This window comes from Carassius gibelio, chromosome A18 (genome assembly GCF_023724105.1).
Source record: "Carassius gibelio isolate Cgi1373 ecotype wild population from Czech Republic chromosome A18, carGib1.2-hapl.c, whole genome shotgun sequence".
NCBI classification, from domain to species: Eukaryota; Metazoa; Chordata; class Actinopteri; order Cypriniformes; family Cyprinidae; genus Carassius; species Carassius gibelio.
In genome coordinates this window covers 7,166,466-7,185,755 of record NC_068388.1, presented here as the reverse complement: position 1 = coordinate 7,185,755, position 19,290 = coordinate 7,166,466, and the positions used below count along the sequence as shown (strand labels likewise).

General features: G+C 35.6%; 1 long non-coding RNA gene and 1 pseudogene across 2 annotated transcripts; both read right to left on the bottom strand.

The window, feature by feature from the left end:
* Positions 1 to 19,290, bottom strand: part of LOC127934096 (DNA topoisomerase 1-like) — a 31,960-nt pseudogene that overhangs the window by 11,691 nt on the left and 979 nt on the right.
* LOC127933840 (uncharacterized) lies at positions 7,216 to 9,522 on the bottom strand. Of its 2 annotated transcripts, XR_008147585.1 has the most exons (4): positions 9,343 to 9,522; positions 8,086 to 9,250; positions 7,372 to 7,530; positions 7,216 to 7,278 (listed from the first exon to the last, which is right to left on the bottom strand). It is a non-coding gene; the product is annotated as an uncharacterized LOC127933840 (long non-coding RNA). The 2 variants fall into 2 exon arrangements; XR_008147584.1 differs by having other exon boundaries at positions 7,227 to 7,530.

The window sequence follows — 19,290 nt, the reverse complement described above, 5'->3', positions numbered from 1 at the left end:
GCAATGACGGTATTTATATTTCTGGAACATTTTCCCGCAATTTAACACCGTCGTATGGTAGTAATGATTGATTCATATGCTGACCTTCCTGTCTAATAAGCACACAGAGCGGAGATCAAAATTAACATGATCATACATTCAAAACTCACCCTAATAAAGCAGGTCAAAATTGATTTTCTTTTTTAAATTACAAATTATATTATCAGCATATAATAGTTTGAGTGTAAAGTTAAAATGGGACATTAATGTGAATTCTACTTTGTCTTAGTATTTGTTTGCATAAATGACAGCAGCACTTGAGCTAGATGAAATCTACAGGTTTGTGTAAAACCAGATGATCATATCATAAGAGAAAGGTGCAATTGAAAATACTGCTAAAATGAGAAATAGTCTCAACTAATAGATATGAATTTATAGTGAAATTTTGAAAAATAGTTGCAAGTATGATAAAGTTGTGATTGTGACAAAAATGGTCTTATGAGAAAAAAGTTACATCATTTATGAAAAAGTAACATCACATAAAGTTACTGTTATGTGAAACAGTTTTGTAAGTTATTGCAATATAAGTTGTATAATTCAATAGTCAACTGACCCTTCGCAAAGACCCACGTTGCTTAGTTACTGTTGCCACGTCCAAGAAGCCATGGCGCTCTCAGGCCAACCCTCATGTTCTCACACAGTGAAAAATAGAGGAAAGAGGACACTGACAAAACAGAACAGGTTACTTATGGTATGAAACAAAGTTTTCAAATGTAGTTATTTTTTAAGAATTAAATATTGTTTTGTGGCTCTTTAAATTGTTGTGATGATGTAGTTCAAGCTGCAAGTGAACCCATCACCTCTTCCTCTTTAGTTATAACACAAAATAAGCATAACTGAACATAAGAAGGTATTTTGTTTAAATTGTGGAATGACGTCAATACACACACTTTTTCAAGTCTAAGTCCAGAAATGTTAATCTACTCTCTTGTCCGGTTTGTTTGTCGGACAAAATGGCAGATTCTGCGTTATGATTGATCAGATCATTTGTCAATCAAATTCCCAGCGATGGGTCAATGAAAGCAGCCTTGAATACTTCTCACATTTTGAATATATGGGATAATATTTATGAATCAACATTATATTACTTTCTAGCTTCATTAAGTAACATAAATTATCCGTAACATGAGAAACTGAACTTTGATCTTTTGAATGAAAGATTTCATTTTAGCATGAAACATACTGTAACTGTCAGATCTTCAGTCCAAAATGTCCATTAATTGAAATTAAGATGCAAAAATATCTTGTTCCAAAATCCTTGGATTTAGCAACTCAACTTCAGTTACCAAAATAATTAATATGCAGTGCAAAAGACCTCCATTAACAAAGTTAGCCACGGGGGAAAAATCTATAATATAACCTCCTATGAACACCTTCAGATATTTCTGAGTGGTTGTCACAGTTTAAACAAATGCCCAAGAAATAAAGTCATCATAACTGAAAGCCCTCTGATTTAGTGCAAGTACACAAATTATGTCTGTGCAGGTTGTGTGGCCTATAAAGTAGAGGGCTATGGCTCTCTGTCGTGTGCTCATCTGTTTGGACTTCAGGTCCTTCTGGTACTGGGCTCGGATGGCATCCACACAAGTCTTCAGTCTGCGAGCAACCTCGTACTTTTCCAAATCCCTCTCACCCTACAGGAGACAAAAAAAAAAAAGTAAGAAAGAAAAACCTAATGATCTGACAAAGGGCAGCTCGGCCTGACACACCACGAGTGATAGGTATTAAAGTACCTTCTTATTGCAAAGGAACAGATTGAATTCGGAGGTGACAAAGAGATTTTTCATAAGAGATAAAAAAGCTTTAATACTCCATTAAATGGTTTGACTAACACATTTTTTTTTTTTTTTTGCCAGCCTTACCTGTGCAATTTTATTTTTCTAATGAAACATGAAGTTGGGGCAGAAAATATCAAAAAGCCTATACAGTATATTAGCTAAAAGCACATCACTAGCATAAAGATGACTTCAAACTAACAGACATGAACTAAAAGCCACAAAACCCGTACTGCTTTCATGGAATCCTTAAGAATGAAAATAGATTCTATAATAAAAAATTCATAAAAACACAAGTCCAAAAAAGGAAAAAAAAAATAAAGAAAACCAATATCATTACTGACCTTTGTATGAAAACACATCTTTTAAAAATCCTTATTGCACTTTACAATCAGGTTTGTCTGAATCCAGCCACTAGCACTTAATTTGTACAAATAAAAATGTACTTTCTTGCCAAAACAACAGCATAGTGACCAATATAGTTTCACTTAACCTTCACTAATTCAGCACATATAAAGCAACAGACTCAGGAAAGAAAAGAAAAGTGATGCGGTGGTTCGGAGACGGTGTTGTGAATCTGTCCTTCTTCCATTATTTTCTCTAGGTTTCTTGAGAGGTGTCCATCACTCCATTCGGATGAAAAGGATTGCTTTGCTTCCTTATTAAATTAGTGAGAGGAAGTGAGAGGAACGAGGCTGAAGATGAGACGCTGAGCTGAAACTATGTGAGCGTGAATCGGCAGAATGTGACAATACACGTCTGCTCTGTTTGACTGGTCTAGACTCAGTGCTAAAATGTGACATCAAATCACATCTATTATGAACAAGGTGACAGAGTCGGAGAGTCATGGGGTGAAGAGGTGAATCCTCTTCTTTAGCATTCCATGTTTAGGATGGTCCTTGGAAAAGCCCTGCAGGTTCTATCTTAAAGTTCCAAATGCATTCACTATGGTGGTCCAACACACAGTATCCATACTCCTCAACAATTTTTAGATTGGCCTCTTTGTTAAACTAGAGAACATTTATCAATTCAGAAGAACATCAGAGGAGCACTGGTCAATTTAAAGACTGTAACTTTGATTTATACCATATTTAAAACTTTGAGATGTTATGAAGGACACCAAACACCTTCTCCTCTTTGTTTAAGTTCTTCCTGGCTTCCACCTTCTGTTTATGCATAGCATGTTCTCTAAAATCACACTTGTTCAGATCCATTATTAGCTGTCTCTCCTCCAAAGGCATCTCCTATTCAGAAGAGCTAGCAAACCCAAGACTTTCCAAATGAAGTTTGAGCTAGGATAACTTAAGACGTCTGTGAATTTGGATCTCTGTGGTGTTACAGATGTTAAATTAACATTATTTATGTACTATTTTATTATTATTATTTTTATTATTATTATTATTAACATTTATTAATTAATTTTAACAGCAGTTTACATTGTATTAATTTAGCTGTGTCTGCCATTTGTTAGTTTTTGTTTAAAATATTTTTGTTTTAATCTATTTTTTTTTAATAAAAATTTTACTACATCTAGTATATCAACTTATTTTAGTTAGTAGCAAAAAATTTTTTTAAATCTATTATTAATATTTTTATTATTTAAGCTTTATTCTATGTCTATGCACATATTTAAAAGAAAAAAAAATGAATAAGTGATGAGGATCAGACCAGACGCTGCTCTACAGTGGCTGTTCTGAGCAGCAACTTTCCTTATTGATTTAATTTTCTCTTCAAATTAGATGGCTGCAGAACTTAAACCACCGACTGTTATTTTGGCATAAAAGTTCTAAATCTATATTAACCGTTTACCAGGCAGTGAAATTAGAAATCTTGCAAGGTCAAAATAAATTTGGAGAAGAATTGTGACAAAATAATACACAACACCTGACCAGATGGCATTTGGTTTCTCAGAGGACCTCAGAGTAAAAACAACAACAACAAAAAAAAAAACAACCCCGACAAATAATTTGTACAAAAAATTGTCCTGAGGTTTTGGAAAGCAGATTTGGAAAGGATTAAAATCAATATCAAAAGCTGTGAAACACAAATTTAACTTGACTCCTCAAGGAAAACTAGTCCCATCCAAACTTTAAGATAGCTGCTGCTCGAATCATATGTCTACCAGACATCTGATAAGCATGAACGCGCTTCTTTGTATCCATACAGGGTTATAGACCAAGCACAAATTGCTTGAACCGAGTGAACTTTGGCTGACCTTGGGTAAGCGTACAGTATCTATGTGAGGATCAGAAAAACCCATAAACACTTGAATTGCACATACAGTATCAAGAATTGCTGCAAAGGAAGAATATGTGAGAAAAAAACTGATAAGAGAAAATTAAAAAGAGTGCTGTTTAGCCAGAGAAACTATCCATTTTCAAATTATCCAAATTGTCCTGAAGCTTCTGTTAGTAAAGGCTCTGAATCATAACACTGAGAGAGGAATCTATGATGAACAATATGTGATGTTTTATTAACAATTTTTGGGAGGAGCAAGAGCAGATAATTAACACGGCCAATTCATCATCAGTAATAACATCCATTTATCCAATCAGCACAAGAGAGAACCCCTTTAAATAATGAAAGCAGGCCTACCTTCATTATGTCTAGTCTTTCGGCATCCCTTCACCATCCCGACGACTCACCTTCAGCCCGTTCTTAACCCAGCATGGGGAGGAACACTCGGGGGGAGCGCTTGGGTTGGGGCTAAACGTCGGGCTCGGACAATAACCCCAAACTTGAATCATAGTGTACATCGCTCAAATGTTACAAAATAAGCTGAACTATGACTTTGACTTTTCTCAGGGGTCAAGACTGTGAGAGATTACAGCAGGTTTTTGGGTTAGCCATGCATTCAAGTTGATTCCAACTGGCATTCCTGTCATGAATTGCAACTCTGTGAAGGAAACCATACATTTTTCTTGAGACTGGGTAAAAGATTCAGCTCTCTGAAACTGCTTGAGACTTTTGTGACACATAGCAACTATTCTGAATGGTCAATTTGTTTTTTTGCAATAATTATGCCATATTTGACCATTATACACTCTCAGAAAGAAAGGTACAAAACTGTACCTTTTAAGGTACAAGTGGCCGTCGCTGGGGTGGTACCCTGAAGGGTACAAGTTTGTATCTCTAGTCAGAGGTACAAAATTGTACCTTCTATCTTTGTACCATTTAAGGGGCAATTTTGTACCCCAAGGAACAATTTTGCAAAGGCAAAAACAGTATACCTTATTAAAAGCATCCTCAGGATACTGTCTAACCATTTTGATTATTTTGGTGTTTGTGTGCATGCATAAATAAATAAATACCTTGGCTAACAAATAGACAATTTTATTTAGAAATTTTCTTTTAAAAAGATTTCATTACATCTCACAACAGCAAGCATGTCAAGAAAAAAACTAGCTATTCAATAAAAAACTCAGAAAAACTCATCAAACAAGTAAAACAGCCTTATTACACAGGCTACATCAAGTACTGCACATTTTGACGTTTACAGCAGTTGGCTTCAGCAAGTGTATCTAGTGCTAATAAATAACTTGTCATCAACGTGGTACATGTCTAATGCCTGGTAATCAACTTCTTCACCTGGCAAGAGGACAGTCCATTCATTCTCACATTTCACACAGTATGAATAAAAATGACGACAAAAAGAAACCGGAATTAAAAGCTTGCCACAAAATAACCAGTCTGTGTCTATGTTAAGAATGTACTTAATCTGAAAAAACAATGGAACAGCTTCTGCATGCAGATGACCCACAGTAAACACATCTTTAACACAGTATTTGACATCATTAAGCACTACTTCTGTTACTCGTTGAAGTTGTTTGCCTTCAAAATTGACATGGCTGTACTTCTTATTTGCTTTCACTGAATGCTGTAGAGCCACAGGCAAAGTTCGAAATGGTGTGCTCACACAACATCCAACAACTCTCTCATATTCCCCCAACATATTAACAGAAGACAATTCCCAACATTGTCTGTGTTGATGTCGATTACTTAAAGTGGATGAAATGTTAACAAAATTTCTACACGTGCTGGCAACCTGTTTAAAATATTGATGTTTTCCTTCAAATCTTAAACACCATAAAGAACGCAAAGGTTTGCCTGGCAGATTTCGATCCCATCAACTTTGATGGCTGCAGTGACTCTTCTTGTAAACACAGTTTTCCAGTCAGTGGTCTCCTGTACTTGAACAGTAGGATATGGTGAGGATGGTTCACTCTAAATGACAAAGCACAAAACAGATTCTGTATCAGTAAAATTTTCTCAGCAGTTGACTTAACTGATGGAGAGAAAATTGACATGCATAAAGACTAAGATAATTAATATTCACTCATTTGCATTTTGCCAAAATACAGTTTAGTTCCAAACCCGTGAGACCTCTGTTTATCTTCAGAACACAGTTTAAGTTATTTTAGATTTAGTCCGAGAGCTCTCAGTCCCTCCATTGAAGCGGTGTGTACGGTATACTGTCCATGTCAAAAAGGTAAGAGAAACATCATCTAAATAGTCCATGTGACATCAGAGGGTCAGTTAGAATATTTTGAAGCATCGAAAATACATTTTGGTCCAAAAATAAAAAAAATTACGACTTTATTCAGCATTGTCTTCTCTTCCGGGTCCATTGTGAGCGCGTTCACGATGCTGTTGACGTGTTTTCTGGTGCACCCAGTAACAAAGAAAACATGTCAGCAGCGTCATGTGTCAACTGTCACAGCAGTCAGTCGCACTCACAACGGACACGAAAGAGAAGAGAATCCTGAATAAAGTTGTAGTTTTTGCTATTTTTGGACCAAAATGTATTTTTGATGCTTCAAAATATTCTAGCTGACCTTCTGATGTCACATGGACTACTTTGATGATGTTTTTCTTACCTTTCAGGATGTGGACAGTATACCGTACACACAGCTTCAATGGAGGGACTGAGAGCTCTCGGACTAAATCTAAAATATCTTAAACTGTGTTCTGAAGATGAATGGAGGTCTTACGGGTTTGGAACGACATGAGGGTCATGAGAGTCATTAATGACATAATTTTCATTTTTCGTTGAACTAACCCTTTAATTTGAGAACAATACACTGGTAACAAGTGTAAAAATATTAATATTATAAAAATATACTCTCACCAAAGGCCTTGTAATTTCTTTGCAACTGCTTTCTTCAGGTTGCAGAGACTTTTTTGAATGACCAAACTTCTGTTTACGCCTTTTCACTTCTTCAACTTCAGCCAAAGGTGTCCGCTCAAATTTAAACTTGCGTTTCAGAGACATGTGCCAAGTGTGCTATGAAAAAAAAAAAAGAAAAGTAGTTTCACAAAATAAACTCCATTAACCAAGAACCAAAAGTAGACCATTAAAGGTAAACCAGCTACTTACATATCCATTGCCCTCTTTGTCATTAAAAAGGGATACCTCAGAGTCAGGGCCTTAGCCACTTGAACATACTCTTCTGTAGTTGGATACCTACAAAAATATTTTAAACACATGAGTGTAGCATTAAATGTTGTATAAAATGGAATGTAAGCAATTAAAACAGGTATAGGTAATGAGAAATACATTTTGTACTGAGCCATGCTTTCATACAACGTTCTAATAATTTTGTTTCGGTCTGATGACGTTAGTCTGCATTCTTTTCGGTCCAACTTGGCCTGAACATCAAATGGAAACTTCGGAACTTCAAAAAATGCAGGGAAAGCTGTTGATGGGCTGATATTACTATTTGCAAAAGAGAAAGTAATATTTAGACATTGCAGAGTTGCAGGTATACATAAAATAGCACAAATACAGTAAAGTAACAGTTTCAGTACTGAAAAGACAAATAATTACATTAACAAACAAAAACACTAACTTCAGAATTTTACCAAGTTTTATTTAAAATATGTGCCATACCCATTACTTGATCATCTTAGTTGTCAATTCATACACTGTGGTAACCTAATAAATAATTCTATAGTAAACATAAATAGTGATGCACCAAAAATGCTGGGCACCCTGGGCTGAGACTGTACACTCTCCATGTCAAAGCTTCTGTTATCTTATCTGCTCAAGTTGTATTTTCTGTTGATATTTTTGACAAAGAAAATGGCAGAAATTTTAGAGCACCTCTAATACATTGTTGCAGATGCAAGAAAATTAATAAACTAAGCACTAGTAAAAGTACAGCAAAGCAAAATGTAGAGAGGCATGCATGGGAAATAACCTAGCTACTTTTAAGATTTGCTTTAAGAATAGCTCTCTGAAACAAATGAAATATTATTAAACAGCAATTACCTTGCTCCAGCTCTTGACTGGCTTTCTACAGGCACAGGTTCAAGAGTTAATGTCACGGTCTCCTTCATCTGCTGAACAAACCGATGAAATTTTGCTTGTTTTTTAAATGATCCCTCAAAAAGGAATGAAATCATTGACTCAGTCAGTCCGATGTCAACAGTCCCTCCATCCACATCATTGTCTATAACACAAAAAAGAAGAAAAGTATCATTTAATTACCCATCAAACTGAAGCATGTACTAAACCAGTGTTTTTGAAGCTTTTCCTATTAACGTTTATTGTTTAAGAAATCAAATACACTGCTGGATAAAAAATAAATAAATAAATAAAATAATTGATATTCTATATATTAAGTATGAGTAAAAACACAATGCATTAGTCTCCAACCCTGCTCCTGGAGAGCTACTGTCCTGCAGATTTCAGCTCCAACCCCAATCAAACACACCTGAAGCAGCTAATCAAGGTGTTCAGGGCTACTTGATAATTACAGACAGGTGTGTTGGAGCAGGGCTGGAACTGAAGTCTGCAGGACGGTAGCTCTCCAGGAGCAGGGTTGGAGATCCCTGCATTAGAGTGTTCAGCGCTTAATTCATTTGGGATATGAATAAAAAGACTGCAGAAAAATAAAATCTCTCCGTGAACACACGTTACCGAAAAAAAAAAAACTAACGTTACAGGAGACGAATTTAAATTTTAAAAGTGAGAGAGACACCTCCCCCGCTTACAAACATCTGAAATTAACGTTACTGTCATGTTTGTAACGAATAAATATTCGCTCGGATGCTGTCCTTTTACTTAATTAATCAAGTTGCTTTGCTGTATCTAACGTTACACAAAATGTCTGTGTGATAAGGAGTGCGTTGGGCAACTCTCCTGCTGCCCATTACAAAATGTTGTCATACTCGCAAAGGCGGGAAAATTTGCCTCAAAATGTAAAACGTCTAAGTAGCTTGAAAATCCTCAAGTACACACTTCAAACTTTTAAAAAATGTAACAGCATAACGTTACTCACCTTCAACTTTTTCCTCTCCTCTTCAGTGACTTCGATACCAAATTGTATTAACTCCTTTATTAAGTTAGCTGTAGACATTCTAGTCAGCTCCATCCTGCAGGCCAACGAACGTTAACTTAGACCAGCCAGTCTGACGCAAGCATTTTTAGCAGGCTAGAGCAGGGGAACATCAAGTTCAACAAAATTAACCGAACATGGCGTCCCACGTGTATAAATAAGATTATATAACATTATTCCACATTTACCTGAGAAATATTAACTCCAAAACAGACTCCGCGTTGAAAACCGTGCGAGGTTCCGTCAGAGCACGTCCGCATCAATCGCCTAAACTGAACCACTCTAGCCAAGCGAGGGAAATTTTCTTAAAGCGACATCAACGGTAACGTCTGCATAAGCACGTTTTGAATATAATTACTTGAGTATAATTAAATCTTGACATTCCGCATTGTCCTTATTCCAAATGTCATTCAGCGTCTTAAAAATGTAATAATTCAAAGGTCAAAATTTCAAAGTTTTAAATTAATAAAAATACATTTAATAAAAAAAAGCTTTTCTGACTACTATAATATTACAACAATAACAACAAAAAACCTTAACAGTTATTCAAAAGATTTAATTTAATAATTTCATTAGCTTTATGTTTTTTTTTATTATATCTGTCTCATTTTACAGGTAGGGGACAAGTACACTGTTTGAAAATGTATTTTGTACATTTAAAGAAATGTAATATGTATTGATGTTATCATGAGTTGAGGCACATTAAAGTAATTAAAAAAAAAAAAGAAAGAAAAACACATAGGCCTACTCTAATTGGGGCTAAACTTAAAATAATTCCAAATAAAGTAATTTCAAGGTACAAAAATGTACCTTTCACATCTGTATCTCAAAAGTTGTACCTTTATAACTCATTTTGGGACCATAATTGTACCCATAAGGACCTACTGTGTACCTTTAAAGGTACCATTATATTTTTTGTTCCCCTAGGAACAAAATTGTACCTCCACAGTACCTTTTTTTCTGACAGTGTACCTATTCTGGTCAAGTCTGCCACATTTGGCTTATATTCAAATATTATATTTTAATTTGTATTTATCTATCAGATGCTTTTACCCGCAATGCAACTTAGTATTCAAAGTATACATTTCATCAGATCCGGCGTTCCTTGGGAATCAAACCCATGACCTTTGCATTGCTAGTGCCATGCTATACTGTAAGCTAATAATGAATTGACAAATAATTAATGGACTCCTACAGCATTTTAATGTATTCAATAATTTACTCATCTTCCATAATAAAGTCTTTGAATTATCTACTTCTTGGAGCTTTTCTCAGCCAATATTCAAAATGTCACCAATTAAATCATATTTTATGTAAATTGGTTAAACTTGTATTTATTGACAGCCCTACTTCAAATTTAAACTCATTTGAATGTAGACTTTTCTTTAGCAGCTGTCTACATCTCAGTGACTTAAAAAGCTTGTCTTCTGATCCTTTGCACTGAAATTGCTTTGGGATATGGCCTGCTTCATGACATACAATAACAACAAGTACATCCTACATCAGAAGACACTAAAGATCATCCATACAGCTCTAGAGGACCGAGATCCCCTCACCTGTGATGATCACAGCTTCCCTATGGGGCACAGGAAAGGAGGAAGAGGAGGATGACAAGCGAAAAAGAGAGGAGAGAAAAGAAAGTATGGGATGGAGGGGTCACAGAGGACTGCCATACGCATCTCTCATTTGTCGGCTTATGATTTATTCTTGCACTTTTGCGGTGCTAAATGTCACACTAACACTGATTCACTCTAATCTTTCCTCCTGGGGCTGGTGAAGAGAACCTGTGCCAAGGGGCCTCACACAAGCAATTTCCTCTGACCTGCCCCCCTCCATCTCCCCATTCTGTCACACACATACACATGCTCGACCATTAATGGCACCCCTGGGCCATTAGCCAGGGAGCAAAGCCCAGCCCAGAGGCGAGGAAAAGAGTAAAATAAGAGGGAAAGTGAGAGAAGGGCCAAAAAAATGGCACATGAACAGGCTCTCAATCATCACAGACCCACAAATCAATTCCAACGCACAAGAGCACAGCATGATCCATGACTCTATACCGTTGAATAAATCAGATTTACTAAACGGCACAACGAACTGGCAATCAAGAAATGTCTCACTGTATTTAAAGGTAAAAGGTCATTTCTGTGAAAACAAATGGGGAAAAAAGTAGCCCATTTTCTTCAGTTAACTTTGAAACTGTTGCCGTGGTTAGATTTTTCTTCCAGTGGTTTAAAGATTTGATATATTGCATAAATTGTATTCTACTTGAAATATTTTATTAATTTTATATTCTACCAGTGATAAAACTGCGCTTGATATTGATAAGTTTTGTTAGGGACTGGCATTGGTAGGGAGCCTTTAAGTTTCTTTTGAGTTCTGTTATGATTGCTACTATATAGGGAAGCTTAAATTGTGTATAACACATAACAGTGACTGTACATATTAAGGTACGGGAGTGGTATTTTGAAGTTTTAAATTTGAAATAGGGTTAATAAGTTAGTTTTGGGCTAGTTATGTTTTTCGTAGATATGGCAACCCTCAAGTGATCTTGCCCATGTAAAACTCACTACCAGACTGCTAAAATGTTTAGGGTTAAGAGGGAATTAATATGTGACTGCTAAGACATTCAGAGTGCTTTCACTATGTAAAAGTAAAAATAAAATAAAAAAGTAGGCAAAACCAGATAACTTGCTACTTCCACCCAGATTCTGAATTAAATGGACAGTTTCCTATCTCATGAGGTCACGGAAAGGTATTACACATGGCAGACAAACAAGGCAACTGATGCTGGTAGGTCATGTGATAGAAACAACATGTCAGATGCAGTAAGTCCAAATACTTTATTCATCTTTCATACTGTACATAATAATGTAAAGTATATATATCTATATCTATCTATCTATCTATCTATCTATCTATATATATATATATATATATATATATATATATATATATATATATATATATATATATATATATATATATATATATATATATATATATATATATATATATCAGACATTTGTCAACATAACTGAAAAGAAAATCTGTCCTGGCTAGAATTTCAATTGTTGCTTCCCTAGTTGAAGCCATCACTACGAAAAAGCAATCAATGATGAATTCTATACTTGCATTTGTACTTATCCTAAAAACAGTTTTGTATCTAGTTACGAGTTAAGCTGCTCTCTGATTACGTCCTGTGGCGCCCAGTTCTGGCGGGTCTCTAATGTGCAGTAATTACCAAATGCTAAGAAGCACATAAACACGCCTTCCCCCTCCCAGCACACTTTTCACTGACCTTGTTTTTCTAATTGCTGTCTACACTGCACAGTCAACGAATGTGGGCACAACTGTGGCCAGCCATATATCGAAACACAAGAAATTCATTCTCCACTGAGCCCTCAATGGTATTCTGAAGTTTAGTCTTCATTAATAAGTACTAAATGTGTCAAATGGTCATGACACGTCTAAATTAACATTTTAAAACTAGTGTTTGTTGCACCCGCTACGCTGCATATCACCCTGGAGAAAACAGCGAGCAACAAACAGGTTGACACAAAAACACACTTTACCAAAGCACTATAATAAAAAGAGCTGGTGTCTCATCACTTGAATTCCTCTCTCGCTCATTCTCGAGATTGACAGTCAGGCACGGGGCGGGGACTGTGCTCAGTGAAGCGAGCAGGGGCTTCCGTGTTATAATAAAACAGTTAAATTGGATTTGTTCATATGCGGGAAGCGAGTTGTCTGGATTAGCATATCAATGCCTTTACACAAATCGTGTTTTCAAGAGCATTGAGCACTAAGCAGCACAAAATTAATTCTGCATGATATGCCCCGAGGCCTTCTGGGATGCTGTAAGCTTCATAACAGTTTCGTACTCATAACCTGACACCCATCCCTCCTAGAGCCTCCACAAACATGTAACTGTAAAAGCTATGGTTAAAGATTCAGCTGGGCTTACAAGTGTTGGAGAGGTTTCCCTTCCTCCAGTCCATAAAGAAGTTTGTGTGGAAGACATCTTTTGTGGTGTATTCGTGATCCAGCATCTGAGCAAGAATAGAGCCACTTCCTTACTTGGTAGGCTGAGCTTCGCTGGCTTTCCTACAACAAAACAGAACATATTTACATTCTCTAATGACGAATAAAGCAACCAGCTAACAACCAGCTACGTGTGTGTTGGGTCAAAGACAAAGTACGTACCATTAATTAAGTATGTTATATAAACATGCAGTAGATGATTTGATGGTCATCTAATGTTAATATATTGACATTGATATATAAAATCAACGTGAAATTAAAATGCACCCTTATTTTTAACTACAAGTCTGTGCGTAGGTTTCAGTTTTTACATGTTTTTATTGATGTCATAATTTCTAATCAAAAATTAATTTCTGAGTTCAATGCACAAATGTCAGAATCCATCTATGGATAGAACCAATAACTTCTGATTGTTTGCTACTTTTGTTTTATCGCCACATTAATAATACATTTAATAATGTTGTTACATGAATCTTCAGAAGATCAAAAAAAAAACCTATATATTATTTTTTGACTAAATTGATTAGAATTTGATTAGCAATCATCCATAATATCAAAAGAATTACTGGCTTATTTTTTCATTCAATTCAAAACTCAATTCGTTTCTAAATTTACATTGATTAGTCATTCACAAATGTAGTGATTCGTTATTCTAGTGACTTTCTTTTTCAACGTTTCATTGTTTGCAAGGAGCTAAAAGAAAATTCACTCTTTCGATTATGTCGAGAAAAAAAAACATCACATATCTCCTTCGGAAGCTGAATGATCTGAGATTTCATTCATGTCGAAAGCACTTATTGCATGCAAGTAATTAGTGTACACTATTCCTAATAGTGTATTCTAATGACTAAAAGTTTGTTTCTGAAAATTACGTAGATAAACATTAGTACATCTATTTATTAGCTTATTTCCTCCTAAGACAAAAGAACATAAAGCATAAGAGTCAAACATACATAAACAAGGTATTGTTTGCAGAGATCTACTACAGAAGATTGTTGAAGGATTTTATAACCATCTTAAGATGCGTAAGACTCTTGTTCCCACAGGACACAACAGCTCACACAGCAAAATAGGACTGTAAATGCATCACAGAGAATCTTGGCCTAGGACAAATATTATCAAAACTGCATTTATAGCTTTCCGTTCAGAGACTCAGAGAGTTACAAAATCCAAATACTTCCCCCTCTGGTTTATTCTACCAAGATTAATGGCTTGGGCCTTCCAAAACGCACTTATAGTTTAAGAAACACGTCTCTATACGGTAAATGGCAGAGTGGATATTAATAGAGGAAGCTGACCTTAAAGTTTAGCAAAGAGATTAAAGACTCTTCCTGTGCTCTATAGAGCACGCCTGACACCAGCAGAAGAACAGGTCAACCTTGAGTTGAGCTGCATGCCCAAACCGAGAAAAATTTAAGGGAACAGCACTGACCAATGAAACAATTAATGTGATGCATCAGTAACACAGACACAACTAGATCTTTATAATGTCTTAATATGTACCGTTATAGTAAAACTTGACATCATCTGGATTGATACTTGGAAGGGAAGTACGGCCCTTTGTGTTCTAGAAACTTCCATTTTATTCCATCCTCATACTTCTCTTCTTCCTACATGTGAATTAGGCTTGCCGTGATAGACAGTGCTGACGGTGATACTGTTGTTAAGCTGCAACACCAGTTATGTCACTTGCGCACTGTGGCACCAACCCCCACCGTTATTTTGATTATTTATAGAAATTTATTTGATTATTTATTTATAGAAATAAAAATGATTTAGTTAAGTAAAAGAACAGTCACTAAAGTTAAAAATGTAACAGGGCTGCTCATTGCAGCGTGCTGAACGACAGTGGCATCACAGATCAGATTTAATTTATACAGTGAAGAGAGTGAGTTGAGCTGACTGACAAGAGTGAGGTGAGACAGACCAGAGAGGTAATGCAAAGGCACCTGTTTGGCAGTATTTTGGAAAAGCCTGTTGACGTTTCTCATTCATCTAAGGTGATGTTGGAAGTGTTGACTGATTTTACTTTATTAAAACTTTACTTTATTTATTTTATTTGACATCACAGTGTATGCCTTGCCTCCAAGCTTTCTTATATGTTTTGCTAATAAAATTTTAACTTTTCTTATTTACAGTTTTGTATAGCTATTTAAACTTTATGTAAGTTATTTTTTATTTTATATTATATTATAGCAAGGTGTATTTTTATTTGTTTGTATTGATTGTATTTGTTAATTAAGGTTCTATTTTATATAAAGGCTAAAGTGAGTTTGGCGTTGTATTTTGTTGTTGCATTTAAGAAATTGACACCAGATTGCCGCTAATTCGAAAGTGAAAGTAAAATGCGCACGGCGCTTTTAAGCATTTTAAAAGTGAATGAAAGTGAGGAAAAGAGGGAAAACTCTGACAAACTAAAAATGAACAATTGCTTTACACCGAATTGCCGCTATTTGAAAGGGAATGTAAAATGCCCACGCCACTTTCACAAGCTATTAAAAAGCAAAGGAAAGCAAGGAAAAGAAGGAACCCCCTCTCCCCCACAGTGATACCGGTATTATCGGTGTTGTCATACGTCGATTAACCGGTGGGAAAATTTCCTCACCATCACAACCCTACTGTGAAAGAGTCAAGAAGTCAAGATAAGTAGAAAATAGACAAACAAAACCTCTGGGCTAAAAGGTGTCTCTCTTCTGTACAGACATGAAGATGCATGCAGAGAGCCTAACATCTCCATCTCTTCCTCTTCTTTATCTTGAAAGCCCTGCCTGCCTCGATCTCTTCCTTGTTTTTTTATTCTTCTTAGTGGAGACAGAACTGCCTCCTTCCTCTTTAACACCTTTGAAAGGGAAAAGGGGGTAATTTTTTGCACATTTTGTGAATAGTGTCTTCAATTTGCAGGAGTTGCAATTCTTTATCCCCAAAAAGCGGCCAATTAAAAACAAGCAATGCTGGACTCACAGTCACCTGAGGAGGAGTGAGACTTTCCATATTTCAATATGTTTCTCTCTATGTGCTAGTAACCTCCAGTATACTGAAAATAAGATTTAAAATGGCTGCTTTTCAAAACATCTCAGTTCAATTTAAATGTTTAAGCTGAAGCCAGAATTTCCTTTTATTATTATAGTTATTATTAATATTATCATTTTTATTTTTTTACATTTTAATTGAACATATCATCTACATAACAACTTGAAATAAACTTTTGGCACAATATTACGCTGACAGGGAGATTAACACTCTACTAAGAACTGTGAAACTGTCAAAACAGGATATGTGCAAATACATGATTAAAAGTGCCTTATTGCTGTTAATAATTTGTCTGCAAGTTTAGAGTTTTTGAGGTAAAACTTGCAGGGTATAATATCTCTAAACACTTATTTTTAGTTACAATGGAGGAATACAATAGTGACAAATGGCATTTTGCTATTCAAATAAAAAGCTTTTCTCACTGAGATGTTGGTGGATCCACATGAGACACAAAACATTTACTTTTCCAAAGATATGACTAAAACTATAAGAAATTGAAGTGCAACTAATTCTAGTCTGCAGTAGGAAAACAGACAACACCAGACTAGAATAAAGTCTTGAGGAGCAGTGTAGACTGCATCTTTTCACAGTACACCAAAAACAAAATTTTGGATTTTTGGCTCTGCAAGAGAGAAATGTTCTCCAAAACTGCTTTCGGCAGAAATAAAATTACTATCACCGGTAGAGAGCAACAGTTGTTGAACAAAGTGATGGCTTTTCAGCACAGGCAATTGATTTTGCGACATTGGTCTTTTAAATCCATCAAATTGGAGGGTGACTGTGAAGTTGCTGTTGACCTGCAGTTGGATTGTTGGAAGAAAAAATGGAAAGTGCTAACATGCAGTGAAGAAATTCATATAAAATCAACCCTGTATGGTATAGAATTACAGTTAATGCAAGATTTGCTGACATACAGTATCTCCAAACTTTCTGACTATGCCTTATCTCAACGTTGCCTTTCGCAAGATTTTTGGTTTTCAAATTCCCAAATAACTAGGATTTCAGTGAGCGCTCTGTCACTCAGTTCTTCCCTCTATAATCAATGTACCGCTAATGCATTCTGGGTAAAGCCCACATTTTTCTTCTTTGCTGTTGCTGTGTTTCCTTGTCCATTTTCTGCAACTTTCTTCTTCTTCTTTGGCCTTTCAAAGACATTTGAATTTCATGTAAAGCATCCCTTTTTAGAGCACCAAATCAGTATATTACAACGATTTATAAAGGATCTTGTGACAGTGAGGACTGGAGTAATGTCTGCTGAAAATTCAGCTTCGTCATCATAGGAGAAAATTTCATTTTACATTTAAAAGCACATTTATTCAGGAATAAAATGTAGATCATGTATGTTGGTGAACCTCTAATGTACAAAACAATGTTATTTATTTGACTAAAGATCATAAATTATTAAATATTCAAGCTCCTCTTTTCCCTATAATGAAAGTAAATGGTGAGCTGTCATTGATACCTTCAACCTTTACTGTAGAGACAAAAAGCAACCTTGAGATTTAGCTTAACATCTCCTTTTGTGATAGTAAATCATACAGGATTAGAATTATATTAAGGTGAGTAAGTTATGGGGTGATTTATACCCCTAAGTAAAAAGTGGCACAGCTTACCCCACTGATTCATTCTTTGCAACGCCTAGAAAAAAATAAGCACTTACAAAGGCGCTTCAGAAGAGGGACCACCCATGTTATCTGCCTTTCTTTTCCTCTTTTCCTCTTTTTCCCTTTCTCTTTTGTTACAAAGTCTGGATCTTCCTTCACATTCACCTGAGAGCTAAAAAAGACAAACAGCCAAAAACACATTTAAAAGCTTTAAGAACTTCAGTCTAAACACCCCCACCCGCCCCAAAAGGACAAATATACACTGACCAATGACAATGACTAAATTATGGTGATTACACAATAATGCTTAATGGCCACTGATGATAATTATATAATTACAGTAATTATGCCCAAGGATAATTACAGCGAGAGACAAGCTTCTATTTCCATAAAGCATGATTCAGATGTGGCGGGAGGTGAGCAGACCAAATCAGTTCATTACAATTACCATAACAAATGGTTCAGTTCAGCAGAGAACTTTCAGGGAGAGTTTAAGTGTAAAAGAACACTCGGACACCTTCAGCAGTTTTAGTATCTGACCTCTGCCGTGTAAATCAACCTCCCACCTGCAATCACCAGCAGGAGTTGATTTACAAAGCGCCTGATTGTCAAAGTCGCTGATTAGAGATGTACTGTTCTTATCTTATCTGAGACAGAAACAGTCATTGAAAGATATTAGATGGTCCAGCTTTTATATATAAAAATCGTATATATGAAATGTATTTCTGTGTATGAAATATCAATTCATGTTAAATGTTTACTTGCGCAGATTTATGCCTCAGGCTCCAATCCATTCCACCCCAGGACCCCCTCCCACCCAGTCTGATCTGAAGGCCTTAAACGTATTACTTTTCTGACATGCCACAGGTTTCTTTCCAATAAATAAATTAATTTTCTGAAAGACAGCCAACGTAGCGAGAAAATTGGAATGGATATTGTCCAGAACTGCGCACATTCAAATCATCAGAATTAATTTTCATCAACTCCAAAGTCAAGAAAAAAAAAAAAAAAAAAAAAAGTATGATTGCATATTTGAATAGTAAATGGATTAAAACTCATTTCCAAGTGCAGCTTCTGGCTGCTGATGCCATTTCTCTAAATCAAAAGCCTGAATCTGTGAAACTATGTGCAGTCCTTGCTAGCAAAAATTCCATGTCATGTGACATGTCATTGCTGTATCCTCTGTCAGTGTTTTACATGCTTTTGTCCATGCTTTCCTCTTTAGGTGTTTTCATCTGAAATAAAGAATATAACAAACATCTGATGGAAACTTTTGTACTGCTTTTCTCAAACGTTTAAGAATTAAATGAAATATATAATTTAAAAAAAATGTATGTTATGAATGTATATTTGTGTGCAAGTAAATATCCCAAAAGATTGTGGTTGGTATGATTTTTATAGTTTCTTGCTCACCAAAGCTGCATTTATGTTTGCAAAAATACAGTTTGAACAGGAATATTG